Here is a 12,500-nt window from a genome sequence, read left to right as displayed (position 1 = left end):
TTTGTCTCTCTCGGACTTATTGCATTTAGCGTGATACTCTCTAGCTTGTTCCAATTGGCAATATTTTATTTTTTCTATGGCTGAGTAATATTCCAGTGTATGTGTGTATATATAATATATACATACACACATACACCATGGTTTCCGTATCCATTCATTAGTCAATGAACACTTGGGCTGTTTCCACAATTTCACTAGCCTACAATTTTTCATTTAAATTATATACTCGGAACCCCTGGGTGGCTCAGTTGGTTAAGCATCTGCCTTCAGCTCAAGTCATGGTCCCAGAGTCCTGGGATCGAGCCCCGCATCAGGTTCCCAGCTGCGCGGGAAGCCTGCTTCTCCCTCAGCCTGCTGTTCCCCCTGCTTGTGCCCTCTCTCGCTTGCTCTCTCTGACAAATAAATAAAATCTTTTAAAAAATTACATACTCAATTATACTGTTTTTTTCTTAAAGATTTTTTTTTTTTTTTAAAGATTTTATTTATTTATTTGAGAGAGAGAATGAGAGAGAGAGCACATGAGAGGGGGGAGGGTCAGAGGGAGAAGCAGACTCCCCGCTGAGCAGGGAGCCCGATGTGGGACTCGATCCCAGGACTCCAGGATCATGACCTGAGCTGAAGGCAGTCGCTTAACCAACTGAGCCACCCAGGCGCCCCAAGATTTTTTATTTTTAAGTAATCTCTACACCCAATGTGGGTTTCAAACTCACAACCCCAAGATCAAGAACTGCATGCTCTATGGACTGAGACAGCCAGATGCTCCTCAATTGTACTGTTTTTAAAATAAAGCCAAACCTCCCTGTTTCCCCCCAAATTCTCCCTATAAATAGAAAATGCCTTTCACTTCTAAAGACCATTTTGGGGGTTGGTTTTAATATGGTTTCATGACGAAAGTACATGAAAGTGTATTTGCTGAAACTAGTTGCCTGATTTGAAATGCAAAACTTCAGAAATGCAAACATGCAAACATGATTGCAAACATGTAAAGCAAAGCATCTTATCTGAATGACCCCAAACAAGGCAATGTCCTATTAAATTAAATAAATAAGACAGATTTTGGAGCAGGCTAAGAAGAAATAAAACATCTAAAGTGGCTAATTGTCCTTGGTTCACCAAGAATATTAATCTTATTTAACCTATAAAAGATAACCACAGGGAAAAGTATCAAAAGGCCTCTATGTGTCCCATCATTTTTTTCCCACCCAACTATTCTGCAATTTTCACTTCTCACTTCCAGGCTCTGTGCCTATTTTTAGACATTCAATAACACTTAGCATAAGCCAGTGCATGTTAGGCATGAATTAATGAACAGTAATACCTAAGTTGCTGGCAATATATCGTGTCAGGGAGTCAGGTGAGATGGATGGTGGAGAGAAGGAGTGTTTCATGATCTTACATAACACAACACTATGGAGTTTAGTAAAGGAACAATCTCCCTATATGCTCTTCAGACAACAGTCAAGAGAAGATTCATCCTGCCCAAGGGGCTTTGAACATTCCACCTACCATCAGCCCCTGGAGAGAGAGTAACCCAAGAAAGTGCCTACAGAACTCACTCAGGTCAGGGGGCCATGGTGAACACAGCCATTCCAGCGGATCAGCAGAGGCAATACACAGAGGTAAGAGCTCCAAGATAAAAAGTGGACACCTTAGCTTAGACCAAACCAGATAAGACAAAAACAATGGAGAGCATGCAGAAGAGAATCCAGTCCAAACAAGCATAGAAAATTCCCTTAGTGGGGCGCCTGGGTGGCTCAGTCGTTAAGCGTCTGCCTCCGGCTCAGGTCATGGTCCCAGGGTCCTGGGATTGAGTCCCGCGTCGGGCTCCCTGCTCGGCAGGAAGCCTGCTTCTCCCTCTCCCACTCCCCCTGCTTGTGTTCCTGCTCTTGCTCTCTCTCTGTCAAATAAATAAATAAAATCTTAAAAAAAAAGAAAAAAGAAAAAAGAAAATTCCCTTAGCTACATAATTTTGTAGTGGTCACTGCTTTCAGAAGGAGGAACTAGAGGTGAATATAAGAACTCACAGTTCTTGGTCCTCTTCCACAATGACAAGGGTAAATAGAAGTGTAAACTACTATGTATTTGATTTTCTTTAGAGTGTGGATCCAGTTATTCTTAATATATTTTGTCTTCTTTGGAGTCCCAAGTTTGAATGAATGAATGAATGAATCCTATAGTTCTTGCCATATATACATATCATATTGATTTCTGACTTTTATCAAGAGTCTGGTTGGCAAATGGCCAACACCAGATAAGAACCATTTCTCAGGTCTGTGTGCAAGTATATTATATATATTTATAATGGGTGTCTGCTATTTTGTTTGACTAGAACCCCTTCTTCCTTCCAAGAAACTCCCTTCTTGTAACTGCTCCATTCCATATTCCTTATGTGGTTCAAAGAGATTGGGCTGCCATGTTGCCATGTTTTTAGATGGCCCCAGGCCATTGACACAATTGATTGAACCAGGCTGGTACCCCTGTCTGAGGCCAGGATAATCAGGGCCTTCCACAAGACTTTTCTGTCTGGAATTAAGAAATAAAGTACTGACTCTTTGGTGTTTTAGCCACAATATGTGAAAGTCAATACCTACAATGAGAGAATGACCTGAACAACCAGGAAGAGTACAGATGAAAAGAATACTAATAGCAGTTTGCTCCCTGGGTCTGGTTTTATTTTACTTTGTGTTAAATTTCTGGCTATTTCCTTGTCTTTCCCATAGATTGACTTTTAACCACACCTTTGGTTACTTACAATATTCTAATATCCCCCTAATAAATTCCTCCCTTTTTCCTAAACAAATTCAATTTGGATTTTGGTTGTCAGTAACCAAGGGGATCTTGAATAATAAAAACAATATACTGTTGGGGGGTCTGGGTGGCTCAGTTGATTAGCGTCTGCCTTTGGCTCAGGTCATGATCCCAGGGTCCTGGGATTGAGCCCCTGCATCAGGCTCCCTGTTCAGTGGGGAGCCTACCTCTGCCTCTCCCCTGCTTGTGCTCTCTTTCTTGCTCTCAAGTAAATAAAATATATTGTTGTCTTACTTTTCAAAGGATGAACATGAAAATGTACAACAGCTAAAGGACGAGGTGGTGATCCCCAGTTCCAACTTTGTTTTAGCTAACCTTGATGGATGGCTTACCGCAATTTTAAACTCAAGGGTTAGGCAGATATCAAAGTGAAAAGAAAATTTCCACATTGTCAGGCCAACACTAATGAAAAGGAGATAGTCAGAAACAGTAAGGATTTTCAAAGAGGTCTTCTCCCTTCTGTTCTCTTTTTTTTTTATTATTATTATATTTTTAAAAGTCTTTTGCTCTGAATCCTTTGCTCCCCAGGCAGTGCAGCTGGGAAGCCACGGGTGGTCTACTCCTCACCCCACCAGGATGGCCCAAGATGACATGCCTCATGATCAGTGCCCCTAACTAAGCAGAGTCCAAGGCTGGGACAAATCAAAGGAGTGATTTTTACAAAACAGGTTTATTTTGCTTGCTGTGCAGGGCCAGTCTAGGACTGTCTGGCTGGAAGCTGGGATGTTTCTGAAATAAGTGTAGCAAGAAAGAAACAGCATGGAAGATACCACTGCTTACCATTAGTGTCCGTCTGAAGACAGGCCTGCTGTTAGCCAAATGAATACTAGAGTGTTACATTTCTAGCTATTACGTGTGTGTGCGGTGACAAATATACATTAAGAAATGCCCAGAAATGAAACCCTTCACAAGTGGGCTGGCTCTTCGGTACCCTGGCAAAAAGGTGCATGCTCATGCAGAGACAATCTTCAGTCGGGGTCACAAAGCTAGGCTAACTTTTCAATGTGTCTTTGAATTAGTACAGGGGCGCCTGGTTGGCTCAGTCAGTGGGGCTTGTGACTCTTGATCTCGGGGTTGTGGGTTCAAGCCCCACATTGGGTATGGATATTGCTTAAAAATAAAATCTTTAAAAAAAAAAAAACTTTTGCTGAGTATGAAAATCAGTGAAGATGTTTTATTACTCCAGTTGTATTCAGATCTACTGTTTGTTACTTTTTACTGGTTTTTAAGCCCTGAATCAAAGATTTCACCGCATTTGGGCAGAATTCTATTGGTTGTTTTGCAAATGGACTCCCATCTATGTTAACAGTGATTTTTAAAATCCCAAATTTATAGAGTCAGATGTATACTGTTCCTTTTAAAGCAGTCTCCTGAGGAGACAACAGTTAACGCTGAAATTGTTTCAAGTCTTTCTGGACCCTCCCTAAGTGCTGCCTAAAGAAAGAGCACGTGCTTTAGAGTGAACCAGATCTGGGTTTGAATTCTTGCTTTACTACTCATTTGCTATCTTATCTGGTAATTAACTTCTCAGCCTATGCTTTCATCTGGAAAACCGGGTTACTAATTCCTACCTTTCAGGGTTGTTGAGAGATTTAAAGGAGACAGTTGATTCGAAGCACTGGTATAACTTTGGAAAACTATAAAGGCTAAATAAATAGTTATTCTAAAGATAGCTTTTTAGGTATCTCAGTGGTTACAACCTATGTTCTCTGCATTTTTGAAGTGGCCTAAATCTACCCCAAGCCCATCGCCATGGCAAAGGTGATCCAGCCGGGGCAACACAAGTTTTGGTCAGACACAAAGCAGACTTTGTATGTAATGAGGTTACGTTGGTAGTATTACTTGAAAACTGGTTCCGAATTGCCAAAGAGAATTTCCAAAAGTGGTTGCATGGCCTTTCCATGATGACTGTAATCTTCCACCTCAAGTCTATACAACATCATCTGCTCCTGCCCCTCTATCCTACCTACAGCCTCACACCCACAATCAGCCCCAACCAAGGCTGCGTGGCTTGCCAGACATTTAGTGGCTTAACTTTTCGTCACCTTCTCAGACCTGGTTTCTGGAGTCACATTTCTAATGGCTGGACTCCTGAATCACTCTGTTGACAACCAGATCCAGAGTCCATGAATGATCGATATTACCTTCTAAAGAAGCTGATCTCACCATCAGCTTCCAATACTGTCCCCCCCCCCCCCCGTTCATTCAACCAGACTTTCCCAACTCCTAGTCCTGGTAGGTTACCTTACTGAGCCCTCTCTACTGTCCCAGATCTCCCACTGTGCATGCTGATTCTCCTGCTGTTTAAAATAGGTCCTGCTACACAGGGGGAGAATCCCTGCATGGAAATCTGGTCAAGTTCTTTTTTGTATGCAGTAGAATCGAACTCTGGTTGGTTTTAATAGAAAAGTAATTTATTAAAGGATATTGGGATTAACATAGATCAGGGAAGACTGGTCAACCAGGCTCAGCAAATGGTAAAGAATAAGAGACACTAGACACTGGTCAGGGCCAGAGCCAAGATCATGTCTGAGTCCTGCTGCTAAGGACACTGCTGCCAACACCATCGCATGCTGGACCTCATGGCTTGAACTACCATCTCAGCGCCGTACATCATATGCTGCCTCCAGATTGATTCTCTGTTGGGCCTGCTTCCTTGCATAAATAACTTCATCCTCAAAGTGTGGGGAAGGGGCCAATTTGATTGGTCTATGCCAAGTCACATGCCAATGCCCTCACTTCTAGGAAGTCTAGTCTGTGTCCCCTTTGAAGAGGACATCCATTCCAATGCAGTAAGCTTTGGGATTTTTAAAATTTGCAACACTTTTCTGGAAGGCCTTAAAAGAGGTTATGCCTTTAGACTCAGAAATTTTACTTCTCTATAATGAGACTACCTCAGAATAATCTCAGCCTCTAAAACGAGGATATAATGTAAAACAGACTAAAATTTCTTCAAAAATATGCTTATGATATTATTATTAACAATTAAAAACAACTGGAAAAAACCTAAACATTCAACAGGAGATGACTGCAAAATCATGGTACATTCACTTAACAGCACATTATGCAACCATTAAAAATTATAATTATATTAATTTTAAAGAATAAGAAGGTACAAAATGTGATATAAAATTGCCTACACTAAAGGCAAAATTCTATACAGAATAGTCTCAACCATATAAAAAATACTGACAAATAGGTAGGTAGATAGAAATAGATAAATATATCAAGAAGGTAGTCATGCTCACAATTGATGGCAGATATAAAAGCACGTGTTTTTTTCTTACTTCTACTTTCTGCATGTCAGATAATTGTAACAAACAAGATGTACTGACTGTATTTCTTATACATAGCTTAAGAGTGATTTTTTAAAATATCTGTTTCAAATCAATGACATAGTCTTGAAAGTCCTGTATATTCCTCCTGCAGGTACCACTTGGATCCTACTGATTGTTGACAGTTTCCTTGGAATCCTTGTGTGTTTTTTTTTCAACCTTTTTAAGTATGATACACAATCAAAAAAGAAAATAAATAAATAAAATATCTGTGTCATTTCCTTTATACTCAGTCACTATTGATACAACAGTGTATCAATTAAGTTAGCTTATTCTAGATTTTAAAAAGACTAGCAGCAACACAGTCAAATGCAATGACGCACACAGTTATAAAAATCACCTTACGGGCAACTGGTAGTATTTGAGTATCAGCTGAGTACTAGATGATATTAGGGAATTATCTGGGAGGGATATATGATAAAAATTAGTTTGAACAGCACAATGTCTATAATTTAACTTCAAATCATCAGCAAAAATATATAAGGGAAAGATGGTAGAATATTAAAAGAGACACACGTAAAATATTTTAAAAGATTGAGAGCAATTGGATAGAAAAAGGAAAAGGAAGATAAGGAGGATGCAAATATTAACCAAAAGAAAGATGGTACAGATGTAGTAATATCAAAGTAGGAAAGCACCAGTCGAGATAAATTGGTAAGAAAAAGGTTACATTCACCAGAAGATAGATCAATTCTAAATTTGTATTCACCTAATAACTTTGCCTCAAAATATATACAGCAAAAACTGAAGAAAGAAATGAATCCATACACACATTTAGTGAGAGATTTAAACACCCCTCTTTCAGTAAATAATAGAGTGGGCCAACAGTCAAAATAAGTAAGTTGGTAAAATTACAGATGGTTTGAAAGAGATTAACAAACCTGCTGTAACTGATGTACAAGGAACATTCCCAGCAACAACAATAGAAAACCTTTCTTTCTTCAAGTGTACCCGGAGTATTTATAAAATTGACATAACCTGGATAGCAAAGCACGTCTCAGCAACTTTCACACGACCAAAATCACACAGAATCTGATCCCTGGGGGCACCTGGGTGGCTCAGTTGGTTGAGCATCTGACTTTTTTTTTTTTTAAGATTTTATTTATTTATTTTACACAGAGAGATAGCGAGAGCAGGAACACAAGCAGGGAGAGTGGGAGAGGGAGAAGCAGGCTTCCCGCTGATCAGGGAGCCCAACGTGGGACTCGATCCCAGGACCCTGGGATCATGACCTGAGCCGAAGGCAGACGCTTAACGACGGAGCCACCCAGGCGCCGGAGCATCTGACTCTTGATCTTAGCTCAGGTCTTGATCACAGGGTCATGAGTTCAAGCCCCACATTGGGCTCTACGCTGAGTGTGGAGCCTACATTAAAAAAAAAAAAAATCTGCTCCCTGGACATCGCAGATACTAAAACATAGTAGAAATACAGGTCCCATTGCCAAAAAGATAACTAGGAAATCAGAAATATTCGCAACTTAAGAAATACAGATCTAGGGCGCCTGGGTGGCTCAGTCGTTAAGTGTCTGCCTTCGGCTCAGGTCATGGTCCCAGGGTCCTGGGATCAAGTCCCACATCGGGCTCCCTGCTCGGCAGGAAGCCTGCTTCTCCCTCTGCCACTCCCCCTGCTTCTGTTCCTGCTCTCGCTCTCTCTCTGTCAAATAAATAAAATCTTAAAAAAAAAAATATATAGATCTAAGTATCTCATGGTACAAAGAAGAAATCACAAAAGAAACTAGAAAAAATCTTGAAGTAAATGAAAAAAAAAACTCATCTCCTCTAAAATGATTTATGTCACACTACTAGTTTGATAAACCAAAGATTGTCTGTTTTTGTTTAAAATAGCAATACTTTCCTTTCTCAAAAAAGAGCTAAACATGACCAGACAAAAAAAATTCAATGTCAACATTGAGAAATACCAAATCTATCTCCTTCAAAGAACAAGGGCCAATCTTTGGGTGTTTTTCAGTCTGTCCAATGCTATACAATTTGAGCAAGGAAATTAGTCCAGCTAAGGGATTTGAATGCATTTTAATATGCATGTGACGGTGTTAATTCAGGTTCATTACCCAGTACTTCTCTCTGTGAGAGCAGAGAGAAAGAAATAACGGAAGCCTTCTGGCTGACTGAAAACACATGACAGTACAGGAAATGTCACCCAATGCAGCTTGAGGAGCTGCAAGTCTGAAATAGACTCAGGGAGCTTTAACTAAGCATTTCAGTAACCTACACCATAAGGAAAGAGTCCCGTGGTCAGGAATTTAGAAAGGAGACATTTGGTGTCTGTGCCAGGCTGCACATTTTCAGCAAAAGAAGTCTGTTGTGCAATCAGAACTCCTAATTTGAGTTCCCCCACTGGTTCCTCTGTGTCCTTGGGCGAAGCAGGAAACACATCTACCTCCATGAAAGACGGTGTGTATCCAACATGATAATGAACGTGGATGTGCTTTGTAAACTGTAAAGGGCTGCAAAAATGTTAATGATGATTGTGTCATACCACTGTCGCAGGTGAACATTTACTGAGGTCACCACATAAGCACAAAACACTGTTGGAAAGTTGTCTGAAGTAACCATGTAGAAACTGAATATTCTTCTCTCGTTTCTTTCTTCTGCCCTGTCTCTTTTCAAGTTCAACTCTTTTTCTCTCGTTTTGGCAAATACCACAACAATAAGAATAACAGTGGTGATGTATCGAGCATATAATAACGCAGCAGACTCTGCCCTCTGCCCTTTACCTGTCTTACTATTAATCTCCAATTCTCACAACAATGCTTCAAGGTAGAGATTTTTCAAATCTCTCAGATGAAGACACCTGGCACAGAACACTGGTGGCATTTAACCCTGGGTGGGGTTGAGAAGGGTGGGAAGAATGAGGGGTAGTCAAAATGAGCCCTTCTTTTAAAAAATGCTAAGGAGGTGCGCCTGGGTGGCTCAGTCGGTTAAGCGTCTGCCTTTGGCTCAGGTCATGATCCCAGAGTCCCAGGATCAAGTCCTGCATCGGGCTCCCTGCTCAGTGGGGAGACTGCTTCTCCCTCTGCCCTTCACCCTGCTTGTGCTCTATCTCACTCACTCTCCCTCTCTCTCTCAAATAAATAAATAAAATCTAAAATAAATAAATAAATTAATTAAATAAAAAATGCTAAGGAGGGGAATGGAGGGACAAGCATGCACATTTCAAGAAAATTCCCAGAATAATTTTCTTCTCTGGCCTTTTGAGGAGAACCAAACGACTAGGTTAATTAATGTGGTCAAGCTGTTAAGAGAGTACAGAACCTGCATTCAAATCCAGGCCTCCCCTAGCAAAACTTATGCTTTTTCCACTTTATTTCAATGATATATCATGCAATATACATTTAAATTTATTTCCATTTTTGAATCACAAGTAGTAAGTGATCTTTGTAGAAAATTTAAACTAGATAGCACACCTTCATCTATAGAATATTTTTGCCAAGAACTTGTGACATAAATCTAATCAAACTCCTAGATTCACTTCCACATTACAGTTGAATACATGGAATATGGAAACAAGTTAAATGACACCACAGAGAAACAGACAAATCCAGAATTTTGTATATTCTACAAGATAATTAGCTTGGATTCTTCCAAAAGTCAGTGTCATTAAAAAAGAAAAAAGGTGGTTTTGGAAAAAAGATGGCGGAGGAGTAGGGGACCCTATTTCAACTGGTCCCCGGAATTGAGCTGGATATCTACTAGACCACTCTGAGCACCCACGAAACCAGCCTGAGATGTAAAAAGATCTGGATCTCTACAAAACAGAATATTGCAGGCGGTTGGTTTCGAGGTACGAAGCGGGGAGCCGTGATTCCGCAGGCAGATATCGGAAGATAAACAGCAGCGGGAGGGTGCCTGGCCTTGGGGATCCTACACCGCCAGTGAGTGACAGCCTCCCACGCTGGAGACGGGGCACAGACTCGCAGACCGGTAGCGTCGGGAAAGGACTTTAGGGCAGCCCCCCAGGAGGGAAACCCGGAGCGGCGGGGTCACGCGTGCAAACTGGGGGTGGCTGGCGGTTTTAGAAGCACAAAGGGCAGAGATGTGCCCCGACCTGGAGGCAGGACTGGGGACACTGTGGAGGGGCGCACAACCCAGGCCGCTGCAGTTTATAGCAGCACGGACAGAAACGGAGACAGTGTGGCCTGGAGAGCTCACTGAAGAACATACTACGAGCTCTCTGCTCTGAGGCAGAGGGTTGGAAACGATCTCTTCTGCTCTGACTCTTGGAAGAGACACGGAAAGCTGCCAGGGAAAGCCGCCAGAGAACAAAAGCCCCCAAAACTGATTCCCGCTAAGCCCATCCCCCGCCACAGGGGGACAGGGCAACTCTGCCCAAACAGGGTTGCCTGAGTAACAGCGCGGCAGGCCCCTCCCACAGAAGACAGGCTGGGAAAACAAGAGGCCAGCAACCCTAAGGTCCCGAGAAAACAGGTGCATCTTGCTTGGGTACTGGTCAATAATTTGGACTCTATACATTCCCTCAAACACCCATCAACAGAATGACTAGGAGGAGGAACCCACAAAATAGAAAAGACTCAGAGATTATGACTTATGCTGCAGATTTACAAATGGATGCAGATATAACCAAGATGTCGGAGATGGAATTCAGGCTAGCAATTGTGAAGACAATGGCTAGAATGGAGAAATCAATTAATGGCAACATAGAGTCTATAAGGGCAGAAATGAAAGCTGAATTGGCAGAACTTAAAAATGCTATCAATAAGATCCAATCCAATCTAGATAATCTAACAGCTAGGGTAACTGAGGCAGAAGAACGAATAAGCAACCTGGAAGACAATATAATAGATAAAAAGGGAAAAGAGGAGGCCAGGGAAAAACAACTCAGGATCCATGAAAATAGAATCAGAGAAATAAGTGACACCATGAAGCGTTCCAATGTCAGAATAATTGGAATCCGGGAGGGATTGGAGAGAGAGAGAGGACTAGAAAATGTATTTGAGCAAATCGTTGCTGAGAACTTCCCTAATCTGGGGAATGAAACAAACATTTGCATCCTAGAGGCAGAGAGGACCCCTCCCAAGATCAAGGAAAACAGGCCAACACCCGGGCATGTAATAGTAAAACTTGCAAATCTTAGAACCAAGGAAACCATCTTAAGGGCAGTTAGGGAGAAGAGATTCCTTACGTACAGAGGGAGGAACATCAGAATAACGTCAGACCTATCCACAGAGACCTGGCAAGCCAGAAAGGCCTGGCAAGGCGTATTCAGTGTACTAAACGAGAAGAACATGCAGCCAAGAATACTTTATCCGGTAAGGCTGTCATTTAGAATGGATGGAGAGATGCAGAACTTCCACGACCGGCAGAAACTGAAAGAATATGTGACCACTAAGCCGGCCCTGCAAGAAATATTCAGGGGGGTTCTATAAAAGGAGAAAGACCCCAAGAGTGATATACAACAGAAATTTACAGGGACAATCTATAAAAACAACGTCTTCACAGGCAACATGATGACAATTAATTCATATCTTTCAATAATCACTCTCAATGTGAATGGCCTAAATACTCCCATAAAATGGCACAGGGTTGCAGATTGAATAAAAAGACAGGACCCAGTCACCTGGGTGGCTCAGTTGGTTAAGTGACCGCCTTCAGCTCAGGTCATGATCCTGGAGTCCCTGGATCGAGTCCTGCATCGGGCTCCTTGCTCGGCAGGGAGTCTGATTCTCCCTCTGACCCTCCCCCCTCTCATGTGCTCTCTCTCATTCTCTCTCTCTCAAATAAATAAATAAAATCTAAAAAAAAAAAGATGGAACCCATACATATGCTGCCTACAAGAAACTCATTTTGAACCTAAAGATACATCCAGACTGAAAGTGAAGGGATGGAGATCCATCTTCCATGCAAGCAGACCTCAAAAGAAAGCTGGGGTAGCAATTCTTATATCAGACAAATTAGATTTTAAACTAAAGTCTGTAATTAGAGACACAGAAGGACACTATATCATTTTTAAAGGGTCTATCCAACAAGAAGATCTAACAATTGTAAATATCTATGCCCCCAACATGGGAGCAGCCATCTACATAAGCCAACTGTTAACCAAAATAAAGAGTCATATTGATAACAATACATTAATTGTAGAAGACCTCAATACTCCACTCTCAGCAATGGACAGATCATCTAAGCAGAAAATCAACAAAGAAACAAGAGCTTTGAATGATACATTGGACCAGATGGACCTCATAGATATTTACAGAACATTCCACCCTAAAACAACAGAATACTCATTCTTCTTGAGCGCGCATGGAACTTTCTCCAGAATAGACCACATACTGGGTCACAAATCAGGTCTCAACCGATACCAAAAGATTGAGATTATTC

Source organism: Phoca vitulina, unplaced genomic scaffold (genome assembly GCF_004348235.1).
Source record: "Phoca vitulina isolate PV1807 unplaced genomic scaffold, GSC_HSeal_1.0 scaffold37, whole genome shotgun sequence".
In the NCBI taxonomy this organism is placed as follows: Eukaryota; Metazoa; Chordata; class Mammalia; order Carnivora; family Phocidae; genus Phoca; species Phoca vitulina.
The sequence above is the reverse complement of the archived record's forward strand: the minus strand, read 5'-3'. Positions refer to the sequence as shown.